Genomic DNA, 17503 nt, shown 5'->3' with positions numbered 1-17503 from the left:
CCATGAATACCTCTACAATACTCTCACAAAAACCATGAAAAATAGCAGACATGCATCTTTGAAAAGTAGCAGGAGCATTACATAAACCAAAAGGCATACGTCTATAAGCATAAGTTCCATAGGGACAAGTAAAAGTGGTTTTCTCTTGATCTTTAGCTTTAACAGCAATTTGGGAAAACCCAGAATAACCATCAAGAAAACAAAAATGAGTATTTTTAGACAATCTTTCTAGCATTTGATCAATAAATGGTAAAGGGTAATGATCTTTCTTAGTAACTTTATTAACTTTTCGAAAATCAATGCACATTCTATACCGTACAACTACTCTTTGAGGGATGAGCTCATCATTATCATTAGGCACAACAGTCATTCCTCCTTTCTTGGGAACGCAATGCACAGGACTAACCCATCTACTATCAGCAATAGGATATATAATACCAGCTTCAAGAAGTCTTAATACCTCATTCCTTACCACTTCCTTCATCTTCGGAATCAGACGACGCTGATGTTCAACAACAGGCTTTGCATCATCTTCCATATTAATAGCATGTTGGCAAATAGAAGGAGAAATCCCTTTCAAATCATCAAGAGTGTAGCCAATAGCGCCTCGGTGTTTCTTCAATATTTCCAATAGCCTTTCTTCTTCAAACTCTAAAAGCTTAGAACTAATAATAACAGGATATATTTTCTTATCATCAATATGAGCATATTTAAGATTATCAGGCAAAGGCTTTAAATCAAAAACAGGATCTTCCTTTGGTGGCGGTGTTGTACCCAAATCTTCCACCGGTAAATCATGCTTGAGAATAGGTTGGCGAAGAAAAATTTCCTCAAGCTCATCTCTTTCTTTCCTAAAAACTTCACTCTCGCTATCCTCCAAATGTTGCTGCAAAGGATTGTTAGGAACAAGAACAATAGATGCACATTGTTCCATTTTAAAATCATCACTAGGCAAATCAGCTTTATAAGGAGTTTTGGTAAATTTAGAGAAGTTAAACTCATAAGATTCACCAGCAAATTTAGTCAAAATTTTCTCTTTCTTGCAATCTATAATAGCTCCACGAGTATTTAGAAAAGGTCTACCGAAAATAATAGGACAATAATCACTAGCAGCAGAACCAAGTACCAAAAAGTCAGCAGGATATTTAATCTTACCGCATAAAACTTCCACATCTCGAACAATACCAATTGGAGAAATAGTTTCTCTATTAGCCAGCTGAATAACCACATCAATATCTTCAAGTTCACAAGAATCAATTTCGTGCATAATCTCCGTGTAAAGCTCATAAGGAATAGCACTAACACTTGCACCAATATCACATAATCCATAATAGCAATGATCACCAATTCTAACAGATAGCATAGGAACACTAGCTTGTTTGGGTTTATTAGGATGTGAAACAATATTAGAAGCATCTTCACAGAAAATAATATGACCATCCTCCACATTTTCAGTCACAAGATCTTTAACTATTGCAACAGCAGGTTCAACTTTTATTTGTTCTTCAGGTTCTATAGGTTTCTTTTCACTTTTATGAACCGCACTATTTATAACAGAGTACTCCTTCATTTTAGCAGGGAAAGGAGTTTTTTCAATATAAGCTTCAGGAATAACATGATCAGCAGTTTCAACTACAACGCATTTATTAATAGATGAATCAATTTTATCTTTATACGGTTCATGATACTTATCAAAATTCTTCTTTGGCAATTCATAATGAGAGGCAAAAGCTTTATAAAGATTTACAGCAACTTGAGAATCAAGACCATATGTAGCACTCATATTACGAAATTTATCAGTATCCATAAAAGCTTCAATGCATTTATAATCATAAATTATACCTGATTCTGTGTCCTTGTCGTTCTCCCAACCTTCAGTATTTTCTTGGATCCGATCAAGAAGGTCCCTTTTAAACTCTTCTTTGTTGCGTGTAAATGATCCAGAACAAGAAGGCAAGGTCTTGTCTTGAAAAGAAAGTCTTGCATAGAAATTATCAATAATAACATTACCAGGAAGCTCATGAATGGGGCATTTGAGCATTAAAGACTTCAATCTCCCCCAAGCTTGGGCAATACTCTCTCCATCATGAGGCCAAAAATTATATATGCGATTCCGATCCTTGTTCACTTGGAGGATAGAACTTAGAATAAAACCGGGGCACAATATCATTCCATTCAAGAGAATCCCCATTATCCAGTAATTTATACCAATGCGCCGCTTTACCAGACAGCGATAAAGAGAATAGTTTCTTCCTCACTTCATCCATAGCAATACCTGCACACTTGAATAAACCGCATAATTCATGTAAGAACAATAAATGATCTCTAGGGTGGACAGTTCCATCCCATTCATAGAGGTTATCCATAACACGTTCAATAATTTTCATAGGTATTTTATATGGTATCACTTCCTCACCTGGCGCCTCATCCACTACCGTTGCAGTAGTAGTAGATTTCCCAAATAGAAATTGAAGAGAAGATCTCTCCATAATGACTTATAGCAGCAGGCAGAAATAAAATCAGCACAAACAGTAAAGGTTTTCCTTACCAATTCCACTTACCAATAGCGCTTCACTCCCCGGCAACGGCGCCAGAAAATAGTCTTGATGACCCACAAGTATAGGGGGTGTATCGTAGTATTTTCGATAAGTAAGAATGTCGATCCCAACGAGGAGCAGAAGGTGTTGACAAGCAGTTTCGATGAAGGATTCACTGTAAATGCTCACAGACAAGTATTCAGGGGGTTTAGATGTAACAGTTGAATAAAGTACGAGTAAGTAAAGTGCGAGAGTAACAATTGCAGCGAGTGGCCCAATCCTTTTTAGCACAAAGGACAAGCCGGTTTGTTTACTTATAATGACCAAACGTTCTCGAGGACACATGGGATTTTAGTCTAGTGCTTTCGCTACATACGGCTAAATAATCTTCATTGTTATGATAAGTGTTGTGTGGGTGAACCTATGCTAATGTACCGCCCTTCCTAGGACTAATACATACTTGTGATTATACCCCTTGCAAGCATCCGCAACTACAAGAAAGTAATTAAGATAAATCTAACCACAGCCTTAAACTCTGAGATCCTGCGATCCCTCCTGCATCGATATACCAACGGGGGTTTAGGTTTCTGTCACTCCGGCAACCCCGCAATTGGCAAACGAATACAAGATGCATTCCCCTAGGCCCATAAATGGTGAAGTGTCATGTAGTCGACGTTCACATGACACCACTAGAAGAATAACACCACAACTTAAGTATCATACCATTGAATATTACTCAACCATAGTTCACTACTAACATTTAGACTTCACCCATGTCCTCAAGAACTAAACGAACTACTGACAAGACATCATATGGAACATGATCAGAGGTGATATGATGATGAATAACAATCTGAACATAAACTTGGTTCAATGGTTTCACTCAATAGCATCAACAACAAGTAGAGATCGATACCGGGAGAGTTTCCCTATCAAACAATCAAGATCAAACCCAAATTGCTACGGCGGTGACGGTGTCCAGCAGTGGAGACGGCGGTGATGATGGTGGAGATGGTGATGATGGTGATGGTGATGATGTCCAGCTCGATGACGATGACGATGGCGTCGATTTCCCCCTCCCGGAGGGAATTTCCCCGGCGGATTCCTGCCCGCCGGAGAGCTCTTTTCTCTCTGGTTTTCTCCGCCCCGCAGAGGCGGCTGTAACTCTTCGCGAGGTACCCTCTGTGGCTTAGGTTTTCGGGACGAAGGGTTTCACGAAGAAAAGGAGGCGAAAGGGGCTGTGGGGCCCCCGCACCACATGGTGGCGCGGCCAGGCCATGGGCCGCGCCGCCCTATGGTGTGGGCCCACCCTGGGTCCACCTGGCTCCTCCTTCTGGCTTCCTTCGTCATCTTGAAAAATAGGATTTTTGGTATAATTTCCTTCCACAGTTGATCTTCCGAAATATTGCGTTCTGACGGTGCTTTTTCCAGCAGAATCCTGGATCCGGTGCTTGATCCTCCAATAATGATGAAACATGCAAAATAGATGAAATAACATAAGTATTGTGTCCCAATATGAAATATATCAATGAATAACAGCAAATTATGATATAAAATAGTGATGCAAATTGGACGTATCATGGACATATTCAAACTAGCTAGACAAATCATGTATCTACCCCCTAACCCCTAAACTCTGTCTTATGACGAAGTCAAGCATGAAGATAAGTGGTTTTGGGTTTCAAACATGGAAATTTCAAAAACCTCCCAAAAACTTCATTTTAGGGTGACTAAGAAGGATACAGGCTACCCTTTTCATTTTCATGTTCTATACTTGTTTAAATCTTGGTCAAACCTAGGATTTGACCAAGATTCAAATGTGCCTCAAAATTCCAAAATAAATCAGAAAAATGAAAAACCAAAGCACATAGTTTTCTTATGTCATATAGTAAGCATTAAAGTTGATAAACAAGGGTCTAGACATATTCAAACAAGAAAAATCATGTATCTACCCCCTAACGCTAAACTTTGTCTTATGTAGTCAAGCATGAAGAGAAGTGGTTTTGGGTTTCAAATATGGAAATTTCAAAAACCTATCAAAAGCTTCATTTCAGAGTGACTAAGAAGGATCCATGCTTACCTTTTCATTTTCATATTTTAAACTTGTTTAAATCTTGGTCAAACCTAGGATTTGACCAAGATTTAAATGGGCATAAAATTTAAAAAAAATCAGAAAAATGAAAAACAAAAGCACATAGTCTTCTTATGTCACATACATATATATAGTAAGCATTCAAAAGTTGATAAACAAGGTCTAGCTAGACATATTCAAATAAGACAAATCATGTATCTACCCATCTAAAACCATAAACTCTGTCTTATGAAGTCAAGCATGAAGAGAAGTGGTTTTTGGTTTCAAACATGGAAATTTCAAAAACCTCCCAAAATTAAAGCTTCATTTTAGAGTGACTAGCTAGTTAAGAAGGATCCAGGCTTACCTTTTCATTTTCATGTTTTAAACTTGTTTAAATCTTGGTCAAACCTAGGATTTGACCAATATTCAAATGGGCATAAAATAAAAAAATAAATAAAATAAAAAACCAAAGCACATAGTCTACTTATGTCATATAGTAAGCATTGAAGTTCATAAACAAGGTCTAGACATATTCAAACCAGACAAATCATGTACCCCCTAACCCTAAACTTTGTCTTAATTATATATGAAGTCAAGCATGAAGCAGAGAAGTGTGGTTTTGGGTTTCAAACATGGAAATTTCAAAAACCTCCCAAAAAGCTTCATTTTAATTAGACTGACTGGTTAATTAAGAAGGATCCATGATTAATTACCTTTTCATTGTCATGTTTTAAACTTGTTTAAATCTTGGTCGAACCTAGGATTTGACCAAGATTCAAATGGGCATAAAAATTCAGAAAAAAAATCGGAAGAATGAAAAACCAAAGAACATAGCCTTCTTATGTCATATAGTAAGCATTCAAATTGATAAACATGGTCTAGACATATTCAAACCAGAAAAATCATGTATCTACCCCTAACCCTAAACTCTGTCTTAATTATGAAGTCAAGCATGAACAGAAGTACGGTGCTTTTGGGTTTCAAACATGGTAAATTCAAGAACCTCCCAAAAGCTTCATTTTAGAGTTACTAAGAGAAAGATCCAGACTTAATTACCTTATCATTTTCACATGTTAAACTTGTTTAAATCTTGCTCAAACCTAGGATTTTACCAAGATTCTCAAATGGGCATAAAAATCAAAAAATGAAATACCAATGCACATAGTCCTCTTATGTCATATAGTAAGCATTCAAGTTGATAAACAAGGTCTAGACATATTCAAACAAGACAAATCATGTATCTACCCCTATCGACCCTAAACTTCGTCTTATGAAGTCAAGCATGAAGAGAAGTGGTTTTGGGTTTCAAACATGGAAATTTCAAAAACCTCCCAAAATTCAGCTTCATTTTAGAGCGACTAAGAAGGATCGATGCTTACCTTTTCATTTTCATGTTTTAAACTTATTTAAATCTTGGTCAAACCTAGGATTTGACCAAGATTCAAATGGGCATAAAAATTCAGACAAAAAATCTAAAGAATGAAAAACCAAAGCACATAGCCTTCTTAATTATGTCATATAGTAAACACTCAAGTTGATAAACAAGGTCTAGACATATTCAAACCAGAAAAATCATGTGTATATCTACCCCTAACCCTAAACTCTGTCTTATGAAGTCAATCATGAAGATAATTGGTTTTGGGTTTCAAACATGGAAATTTCAAGTACGTCCCAAAAGCTTCATATATTTTAGAGTGACTAATTAAGAAGGATCTTGGCTTACGTTTTCATTTTCATGCTTGAAACTTGTTTAAATCTTGGTTGAACCTAGGATTTGACTAGAATCAAATGTGCATAAAATTCTTAAAAAAATAGAAAAATGAAAAACAAAAGCACATGGCCGGTCTTCTTATGTCATATAGTAAGCATTCAAGTTGATAAACAAGGTTTAGACATATTCAAACCAGGCAAATCATGTATCTACCCCCTAACCCTAAACTCGGTCTTATGAAGTCTAGCATGAAGAGAAGTCGTTTTGGGTTTCAAACGTTTAAGCCAAAAGCCCCATTTCAAATATTTCAAACTTATTCAAATTTTGTTCAAATTTGAAAGACACACAAGTTATAGCACACATAGTGCATACATTCTCACACATACTGCACTAGATGCTAACTCGGCCTATAGTTTTAGGCCATTGGATGAGGTCGAAAAAATTCTTGGATTAGAAATGGGGTTGTTCGAACCCCGTAGTTGGATTTTTTGAACCTTGATCTGTAGTACTGGGCAAAACCCTAGTTTAACCTATTTAATTATAGATTCGATTTTCTACCTTTTTATTATTACTATGCAGCACATGTGTGTTTGCCCGTCGAGTGAAACTCGGAGGAAGAGGGATCACTCGGAAGGAGAGAAGAATGGAGAGAATTATGGTGTCTCCCCTTTTTCGGGTGATGATGTTGACTTTTGTGCAGGGTTTGTCAGTGAGCAGGAGGTGCGAGCGAGCGAGCGAGTTGAGCGAGGCCGAGAATGAGAGAGATTTGTTTTTTTTTTGTGAGAGGGACAACCGAAGGATCCAGAAGGACCCACAGACTTCCAATATCCTGATGCGTCTTCTCTTGACAAAGAAAATGGCTGGGAGTTTGCGTACCTATTGCACGTGACTTGTGCTCACTGAAGTGTGGGACCTCACGCATGGGCACCACACGTAAGTGACAGACCTGCTGGTGTAAAAGCTCGATTGATTATTATAGTGCATTAGAACAAAGTTTCCTATGGATTCAAGGGTAGGAAATCCAAGTTAACTCATTTACATGACATTATTTTTTCCATGAAGAAAAGTTAACGCACCTATCAATTGGTACATTTTGGAGTGACTAAGAAGGATCCAGGCTTACTTATTCGTTTTCACGTGTAAAACTTGTCTAAATCTTGGTCAAACAAAATTGGCAGAAAATTAAAAAAAAAATGAAAAATGAAAAACCAAAGCACATAGTCTTCTTATGTCATATAGTAAGCATTAAAGTTGATAAACAAGTTCTAGACATATTCACACCATACAAATCATGTATGTACCCGCTAACCCCTAAACTATGTCTTAAGAAGTCAAGCATGAAGAGAAGTGGTTTTGGGTTTCAAACATGGAAATTTCAAAAACCTCCCAAAAACTTCATTTTAGAGTGACTAAGAAGGATACATGCTTCCCTTTTCATTTTCATGTTTCAAACTTGTTTAAATCTTGGTCAAACCTAGGATTTGACCAAGATTCAAATGGGCATAAAAATTCAGAAAAAAATCGAAAGAATGAAAAACCAAAGCACATAGCCTTCTTATGTCATATAGTAAGCATTCAAATTGATAAACATGGTCTAGACATATTCAAACCAGAAAAATCATGTATCTACCCCTAACCCTAAACTCTGTCTTATGAAGTCAAGCATGAACAGAAGTACGGTGGTTTTGGGTTTCAAACATGGTAAATTCAAGAACCTCCCAAAAGCTTCATTTTAGAGTTACTAAGAGAAAGATGCAGACTTAATTACCTTATCATTTTCACATGTTAAACTTGTTTAAATCTTGCTCAAACCTAGGATTTTACCAAGATTCTCAAATGGGCATAAAAATCAAAAAATGAAATACCAATGCACATAGTCCTCTTATGTCATATAGTAAGCATTCAAGTTGATAAACAAGGTCTAGACATATTCAAACAAGACAAATCATGTATCTACCCCCTATCGACCCTAAACTTCGTCTTATGAAGTCAAGCATGAAGAGAAGTGGTTTTGGGTTTCAAACATGGAAATTTCAAAAACCTCCCAAAATTCAGCTTCATTTTAGAGCGACTAAGAAGGATCGATGCTTACCTTTTCATTTTCATGTTTTAAACTTATTTAAATCTTGGTCAAACCTAGGATTTGACCAAGATTCAAATGGGCATAAAAATTCAGACAAAAAATCTAAAGAATGAAAAACCAAAGCACATAGCCTTCTTAATTATGTCATATAGTAAACACTCAAGTTGATAAACAAGGTCTAGACATATTCAAACCAGAAAAATCATGTGTATATCTACCCCTAACCCTAAACTCTGTCTTATGAAGTCAATCATGAAGAGAATTGGTTTTGGGTTTCAAACATGGAAATTTCAAGTACGTCCCAAAAGCTTCATATATTTTAGAGTGACTAATTAAGAAGGATCTTGGCTTACGTTTTCATTTTCATGCTTGAAACTTGTTTAAATCTTGGTTGAACCTAGGATTTGACCAGAATCAAATGTGCATAAAATTCTTAAAAAAAATAGAAAAATGAAAAACAAAAGCACACGGCCGGTCTTCTTATGTCATATAGTAAGAATTCAAGTTGATAAACAAGGTTTAGACATATTCAAACCAGACAAATCATGTATCTACCCCCTAACCCTAAACTTGGTATTATGAAGTCTAGCATGAAGAGAAGTCGTTTTGGGTTTCAAACGTTTAAGCCAAAAGCCCCATTTCAAATATTTCAAACTTATTCAAATTTGGTTCAAATTTGAAAGACACACAAGTTATAGCACACATAGTGCATACATTCTCACATATACTGCACTAGATGCTAACCCGGCCTATAGTTTGAGGCCATTGGATGAGGTCGAAAAAATTCTTGGATTAGAAATGGGGTTGTTCGAACCCCGTAGTTGGATTTTTTGAACCTTGATCTGTAGTACTGGGCAAAACCCTAGTTTAACCTATTTAATTATAGATTCGTAGGTCGATTTTTCTACCTTTTTATTATTACTATGCAGCACATGTGTGTTTGCCCGTCGAGTGAAACTCGGAGGAAGAGGGATCACTCGGAAGGAGAGAAGAAGGGAGAGAATTATGGTGTCTCCCCTTTTTCGGGTGATGATGTTGACTTTTGTGCAGGGTTTGTCAGTGAGCAGGAGGTGCGAGCGAGCGAGCGAGCGAGTCGAGCGAGGCCGAGAATGAGAGAGATTTGTTTTTTTTTGTGAGAGGGACAACCGAAGGATCCAGAAGGACCCACATACTTCCAATATCCTGATGCGTCTTCTCTTGACAAAGAAAATGGCTGGGAGTTTGCGTACCTATTGCACGTGACTTGTGCTCACTGAAGTGTGGGACCTCACGCATGGGCACCACACGTAAGTGATAACACTGCTGGTGTAAAAGCTCGGTTGATTATTATAGTGCATTAGAACAAAGTTTCCTATGGATTCAAGGGTAGGAAATCCAAGTTAACTCATTTACATGACATTATTTTTTCCATGAAGCAAAGTTAACGCACCTATCAATTGGTACATTTTGGAGTGACTAAGAAGGATCCAGGCTTACTTATTCGTTTTCACGTGTAAAACTTGTCTAAATCTTGGTCAAACAAAATTGGCATAAAATTCAAAAAAAAAACAGAAAAATGAAAAACCAAAGCACATAGTCTTCTTATGTCATATAGTAAGCATTAAAGTTGATAAACAAGGTCTAGACATATTCAAACCATACAAATCATGTATCTACCCGCTAACCCCTAAACTATGTCTTAAGAAGTCAAGCATGAAGAGAAGTGGTTTTGGGTTTCAAACATGGAAATTTCAAAAACCTCCCAAAAACTTCATTTTAGAGTGACTAAGAAGGATACATGCTTCCCTTTTCATTTTCATGTTTTAAACTTGTTTAAATCTTGGTCAAACCTAGGATTTGACCAAGATACAAATGGGCACAAAAAAATAAAAAAAATTAAAAACAAAAGCACATAGTGTTCTTATGTCATATCGTAAGCATTCAAGTTGATAAACAAGGTCTAGATATATCCAAACCAGACAAATCATGTATCTACTCCCTGTCGATCTTATGAAGTCTAGCATGAAGAAAAGTCGTTTTGGGTTTCAAACATGGAAATTTCAAGAACATCCCAAAAGCTTCATTTTAGAGCGACTAAGAAGGATCCAGGCTTACCTTTCCATTTTCATGTTTTAAACTTGTTTAAATCTTGGTCAAATCTAGGATTTGACCAAGATTCAAATGGGCATACAATAAAAAAACAGAAAAATGAAAAACCAAAGCGCACATAGTCTTCTTATATGTCATATATAGTAAGCATTAAAGTTGATAAACAATGTCTGGACATATTCAAACTAGCTAGACAAATCATGTATCTACCGCCTAACCCCTAAACTCTGTCTTATGACGAAGTCAAGCATGAAGATAAGTGGTTTTGGGTTTCAAACATGGAAATTTCAAAAACCTCCAAAAAACTTCATTTTAGGGTGACTAAGAAGGATACAGGCTTCCCTTTTCATTTTCATGTTCTATACTTGTTTCAATCTTGGTCAAACCTAGGATTTGACCAAGATTCAAATGTGCATCAAAATTCCAAAATAAATCAGAAAAATGAAAAACCAAAGCACATAGTTTTCTTATGTCATATAGTAAGCATTAAAGTTGATAAACAAGGGTCTAGACATATTCAAACAAGAAAAATCATGTATCTACCCCCCAACCCTAAACTTTGTCTTATGTAGTCAAGCATGAAGAGAAGTGGTTTTGGGTTTCAAATATGGAAATTTCAAAAACCTATCAAAAGCTTCATTTTAGAGTGACTAAGAAGGATCCATGCTTACCTTTTCATTTTCATATTTTAAACTTGTTTAAATCTTGGTCAAACCTAGGATTTGACCAAGATTTAAATGGGCATAAAATAAAAAAAAATCGGAAAAATGAAAAACAAAAGCACATAGTGTTCTTATGTCACATACATATATATAGTAAGCATTCAAAAGTTGATAAACAAGGTCTAGCTAGACATATTCAAATAAGACAAATCATGTATCTACCCATCTAAAACCATAAACTCTGTCTTATGAAGTCAAGCATGAAGAGAAGTGGTTTTTGGTTTCAAACATGGAAATTTCAAAAACCTCCCAAAATTAAAGCTTCATTTTAGAGTGACTAGTTAAGAAGGATCCAGGCTTACCTTTTCATTTTCATGTTTTAAACTTGTTTAAATCTTGGTCAAACCTAGGATTTGACCAATATTCAAATGGGCATAAAATAAAAAAAATTAAAAAAACCAAAGCACATAGTCTTCTTATGTCATATAGTAAGCATTCAAGTTCATAAACAAGGTCTAGACATATTCAAACCAGACAAATCATGTACCCCCTAACCCTAAACTTTGTCTTAATTATATATGAAGTCAAGCATGAAGCAGAGAAGTGTGTGGTTTTGGGTTTCAAACATGGAAATTTCAAAAACGTCCCAAAAAGCTTCATTTTAATTAGACTGACTGGTTAATTAAGAAGGATCCATGATTAATTACCTTTTCATTGTCATGTTTTAAACTTGTTTAAATCTTGGTTGAACCTAGGATTTGACCAAGATTCAAATGGGGATAAAAATTCAGAAAAAATCGAAAGAATGAAAAACCAAAGCACATAGCCTTCTTATGTCATATAGTAAGCATTCAAATTGATAAACATGGTCTAGACATATTCAAACCAGAAAAATCATGTATCTACCCCTAACCCTAAACTCTGTCTTAATTATGAAGTCAAGCATGAACAGAAGTACGGTGCTTTTGGGTTTCAAACATGGTAAATTCAAGAACCTCCCAAAAGCTTCATTTTAGAGTTACTAAGAGAAAGATCCAGACTTAATTACCTTATCATTTTCACATGTTAAACTTGTTTAAATCTTGCTCAACAAACCTAGGATTTTACCAAGATTCTCAAATGGGCATAAAAATCAAAAAATGAAATACCAATGCACATAGTCCTCTTATGTCATATAGTAAGCATTCAAGTTGATAAACAAGGTCTAGACATATTCAAACAAGACAAATCATGTATCTACCCCCTATCGACCCTAAACTTCGTCTTATGAAGTCAAGCATGAAGAGAAGTGGTTTTGGGTTTCAAACATGGAAATTTCAAAAACCTCCCAAAATTCAGCTTCATTTTAGAGCGACTAAGAAGGATCGATGCTTACCTTTTCATTTTCATGTTTTAAACTTATTTAAATCTTGGTCAAACCTAGGATTTGACCAAGATTCAAATGGGCATAAAAATTCAGACAAAAAATCTAAAGAATGAAAAACCAAAGCACATAGCCTTCTTAATTATGTCATATAGTAAACACTCAAGTTGATAAACAAGGTCTAGACATATTCAAACCAGAAAACCATGTGTATATCTACCCCTAACCCTAAACTATGTCTTATGAAGTCAATCATGAAGAAAATTGGTTTTGGGTTTCAAACATGGAAATTTCAAGTACGTCCCAAAAGCTTCATATATTTTAGAGTGACTAATTAAAAAGGATCAGGGCTTACGTTTTCATTTTCATGCTTGAAACTTGTTTAAATCTTGGTTGATCCTAGGATTTGACCAGAATCAAATGTGCATAAAATTCTTTAAAAAAATAGAAAAATGAAAAACAAAAGCACATGGCCTTCTTATGTCATATAGTAAGCATTCAAGTTGATAAACAAGGTTTAGACATATTCAAACCAGACAAATCATGTATCTACCCCCTAACCCTAAACTCGGTCTTATGAAGTCTAGCATGAGGAGAAGTCGTTTTGGGTTTCAAACGTTTAAGCCAAAAGCCCCATTTCAAATATTTCAAACTTATTCAAATTTGGTTCAAATTTGAAAGACACACAAGTTATAGCACACATAGTGCATACATTCTCACACATACTGCACTAGATGCTAACCTGGCCTATAGTTTGAGGCCATTGGATGAGGTCGAAAAAATTCTTGGATTAGAAAGGGGGTTGTTCGAACCCCGTAGTTGGATTTTTTGAACCTTGATCTGTAGTACTGGGCAAAACCCTAGTTTAACCTATTTAATTATAGATTCATAGGTCGATTTTTCTACCTTTTTATTATTACTATGCAGCACATGTGTGTTTGCCCGTCGAGTGAAACTCGGAGGAAGAGGGATCACTCGGAAGGAGAGAAGAAGGGAGAGAATTATGGTGTCTCCCCTTTTTCGGGTGATGATGTTGACTTTTCTGCAGGGTTTGTCAGTGAGCAGGAGGTTCGAGCGAGCGAGCGAACGAGCGAGTCGAGCGAGGCCGAGAATGAGAGAGATTTGTTTTTTTTGTGAGAGGGACAACCGAAGGATCCAGAAGGACCCACAGACTTCCAATATCCTGATGCGTCTTCTCTTTGACAAAGAAAATGGCTGGGAGTTTGCGTACCTATTGCACGTGACTTGTGCTCACTGAAGTGTGGGACCTCACGCATGGGCACCACACGTAAGTGACAGACCTGCTGGTGTAAAAGCTCGGTTGATTATTATAGTGCATTAGAACAAAGTTTCCTATGGATTCAAGGGTAGGAAATCCAAGTTAACTCATTTACATGACATTATTTTTTCCATGAAGCAAAGTTAACGCACCTATCAATTGGTACATTTTGGAGTGACTAAGAAGGATCCAGGCTTACTTATTCGTTTTCACGTGTAAAACTTGTCTAAATCTTGGTCAAACAAAATTGGCAGAAAATTCAAAAAAAAACAGAAAAATGAAAAACCAAAGCACATAGTCTTCTTATGTCATATAGTAAGCATTAAAGTTGATAAACAAGGTCTAGACATATTCACACCATACAAATCATGTATCTACCCGCTAACCCCTAAACTATGTCTTAAGAAGTCAAGCATGAAGAGAAGTGGTTTTGGGTTTCAAACTTGGAAATTTCAAAAACCTCCCAAAAACTTCATTTTAGAGTGACTAAGAAGGATACATGCTTCCCTTTTCATTTTCATGTTTTAAACTTGTTTAAATCTTGGTCAAACCTAGGATTTGACCAAGATACAAATGGGCACAAAAAAATAAAAAAAATTGAAAAACAAAAGCACATAGTGTTCTTATGTCATATCGTAAGCATTCAAGTTGATAAACAAGGTCTAGATATATCCAAACCAGACAAATCATGTATCTACTCCCTGTCGATCTTATGAAGTCTAGCATGAAGAAAAGTCGTTTTGGGTTTCAAACATGGAAATTTCAAGAACATCCCAAAAGCTTCATTTTAGAGCGACTAAGAAGGATCCAGGCTTACCTTCATTTTCATGTTTTAAACTTGTTTAAATCTTGGTCAAATCTAGGATTTGACCAAGATTCAAATGGGCATAAAATAAAAAAACAGAAAAATGAAAAACCAAAGCGCACATAGTCTTCTTGTATGTCATATAGTAAGCATTAAAGTTGATAAACAAGGTCTGGACATATTCAAACTAGATAGACAAATCATGTATCTATCCCCTAACCCCTAAACTCTGTCTTATGACGAAGTCAAGCATGAAGATAAGTGGTTTTGGGTTTCAAACATGGAAATTTCAAAAACCTCCCAAAAACTTCATTTTAGGGTGACTAAGAAGGATACAGGCTTCCCTTTTCATTTTCATGTTCTATACTTGTTTAAATCTTGGTCAAACCTAGGATTTGACCAAGATTCAAATGTGCCTCAAAATTCCAAAATAAATCAGAAAAATGAAAAACCAAAGCACATAGTTTTCTTATGTCATATAGTAAGCATTAAAGTTGATAAACAAGGGTCTAGACATATTCAAACAAGAAAAATCATGTATCTACCCCCTAACGCTAAACTTTGTCTTATGTAGTCAAGCATGAAGAGAAGTGGTTTTGAGTTTCAAATATGGAAATTTCAAAAACCTATCAAAAGCTTCATTTTAGAGTGACTAAGAAGGATCCATACTTACCTTTTCATTTTCATATTTTAAACTTGTTTAAATCTTGGTCAAACCTAGGATTTGACCAAGATTTAAATGGGCATAAAATTAAAAAAAAATCGGAAAAATGGAAAACAAAAGCACATTGTCTTCTTATGTCACATACATATATATAGTAAGCATTCAAAAGTTGATAAACAAGGTCTAGCTAGACATATTCAAATAAGACAAATCATGTATCTACCCATCTAAAACCATAAACTCTGTCTTATGAAGTCAAGCATGAAGAGAAGTGGTTTTTGGTTTCAAACATGGAAATTTCAAAAACCTCCCAAAATTAAAGCTTCATTTTAGAGTGACTAGCTAGTTAAGAAGGATCCAGGCTTACCTTTTCATTTTCATGTTTTAAACTTGTTTAAATCTTGGTCAAACCTAGGATTTGACCATGTTGACGTCCGAAACCCACCGGCGGGCAGCGACGGGCAACACCGTAGAGCCGGGAACAACCTAGGGCTGCGGCTGGCCGAGGTCCCTCCGAGCGACGGCCCGCAAAGCCTTCTGGTCACACGTCCGATGCTGATTGCAAGGGCGTGCCACCTGACCTATACCTGGTCAGGAAGGTGATGGAGATGCCTCGCTTAGTTTCCTGCATGGCATACACGTAAACATTAAGTACGAGCCTCGATCGGCTCTCAGGTTATCCTGTGAATCGGCTCAAGGAGCCGATCCACCCATGATTCGTACGGGGTGCACGAATATATGGTGGTCTTGCTTGATCAAGATAAAGCTAATGAGATCTACGATGATTTAGGGTTTTCACCGCTTAATCGGATCATCCTACTCAGGATTGGGCCTCGCGGCCACGCACGGTGATCGTAAGTCGATCCTAGACAAGGCCTAAAAACCAACACGAGGTTGATCCCCGGAACATCCTGTCTAGGACTAGCGAACGACACCCTACGTGCCGCTGGATCCTCCAGCCCCTTGTAAGGCCTAACTATTGCAGATATTAAACTAATCTTTGATGAACAAGGAGCAATCGTAACGGATCAGATCTACTAAATAACGATCAAGCGGGGTGCCGCCCCCACACCTAAGATAGGTGTGAGGGCGGCTAGATATGCCAGGGTTGCACTACGATAGCATGTTACGCGAAGAACTATGCTAACCCTAACACATCTATGATAACTACGTTGCTCGCCATCAACAAGGCTTCAGTACGAGCAACGCATGAACAACGTGGAGCTTGTGCTGCCTAGATCGCAAGATGCGATCTAGGCAGCATGTTGCTTACCGGTAGAAACCCTCGAGATGAAGGAGTTGGCGATGCGCCGAGATTGATTTGGTTGGTTGAACGTTGGTTGTTGTTTTTTCCATAAACCCTAGATACATATTTATAGTCCAGGGGACTTTCTAACGTGGGAATAATCCCCACCGTGCATGATACAAACTCTAACTTTTAATCTAAGATACAATCTACTATAATTAAAGATACATGGGCAGTCTAGCCCAAACTCTTCGCGCAAGGCCGCTTCAGAGATCTTCCACGTGTGATCTTCCAAGCCCATCTCTCTTACGGCCCACTTCCTGATTTGGCCAAAATCTGGTGATAACACATGCCCCCCTGGTTTTGGCAATGATAATTTCAAAACCACTCTGTTTTTCCTTCGAAGGGTCATGTCGTGGCAGAGCAGACCTGTCGCAGTATCTTCATCATGATGCCCTGTCTTTTCAGCTTCTCTGCAAAATTCGATAGCTTTGGCATCACTTCCTCGGAAACTGCAATGGCATTAAATTTCCACCAGGCTTCTCATTATTTAACCGTGCCGATTGATTAACCCTCTTCATCCCCTTCCTCTGTTCCAGCTATCGGCACCCAAAAACCCTCTTCCCCTGCAGCGATGTCTTCCTCTTCCTCTGTCTCCTCCGGCCTCTCCCTTCAATCCTTCTCTTCGAGCGAGCCGGAGAGGAACTCTGATCACGCGCCAGAGGGCGACATGCCTCTGACCGATGGGGAAGAGGACCTCAAGTTCCTCATCGATGGGGGGCTGATAAGCGAAAGTGAAGACGGCCTCCATCCCTGGGCGAACCCCACCTCCCCCGACGGGAAGGGGGAAGAAGTAGAGGAAGAAGAAGAAAAAGAGGAGGGCGGCCCCTCTTCCCCCGCCAAGCTTCTGCCGGCCAAGCGATTCCGCGCTTGGGCGGACAGCGAAGACGATGATGATGACGAGGAGGAAGAGGAGGAGGATGAATCCTCC

The sequence above is a fragment of the Lolium perenne genome, chromosome 7 (assembly GCF_019359855.2).
Source record: "Lolium perenne isolate Kyuss_39 chromosome 7, Kyuss_2.0, whole genome shotgun sequence".
Taxonomy (NCBI): domain Eukaryota; kingdom Viridiplantae; phylum Streptophyta; class Magnoliopsida; order Poales; family Poaceae; genus Lolium; species Lolium perenne.
This window is presented reverse-complemented; position numbering follows the sequence as displayed.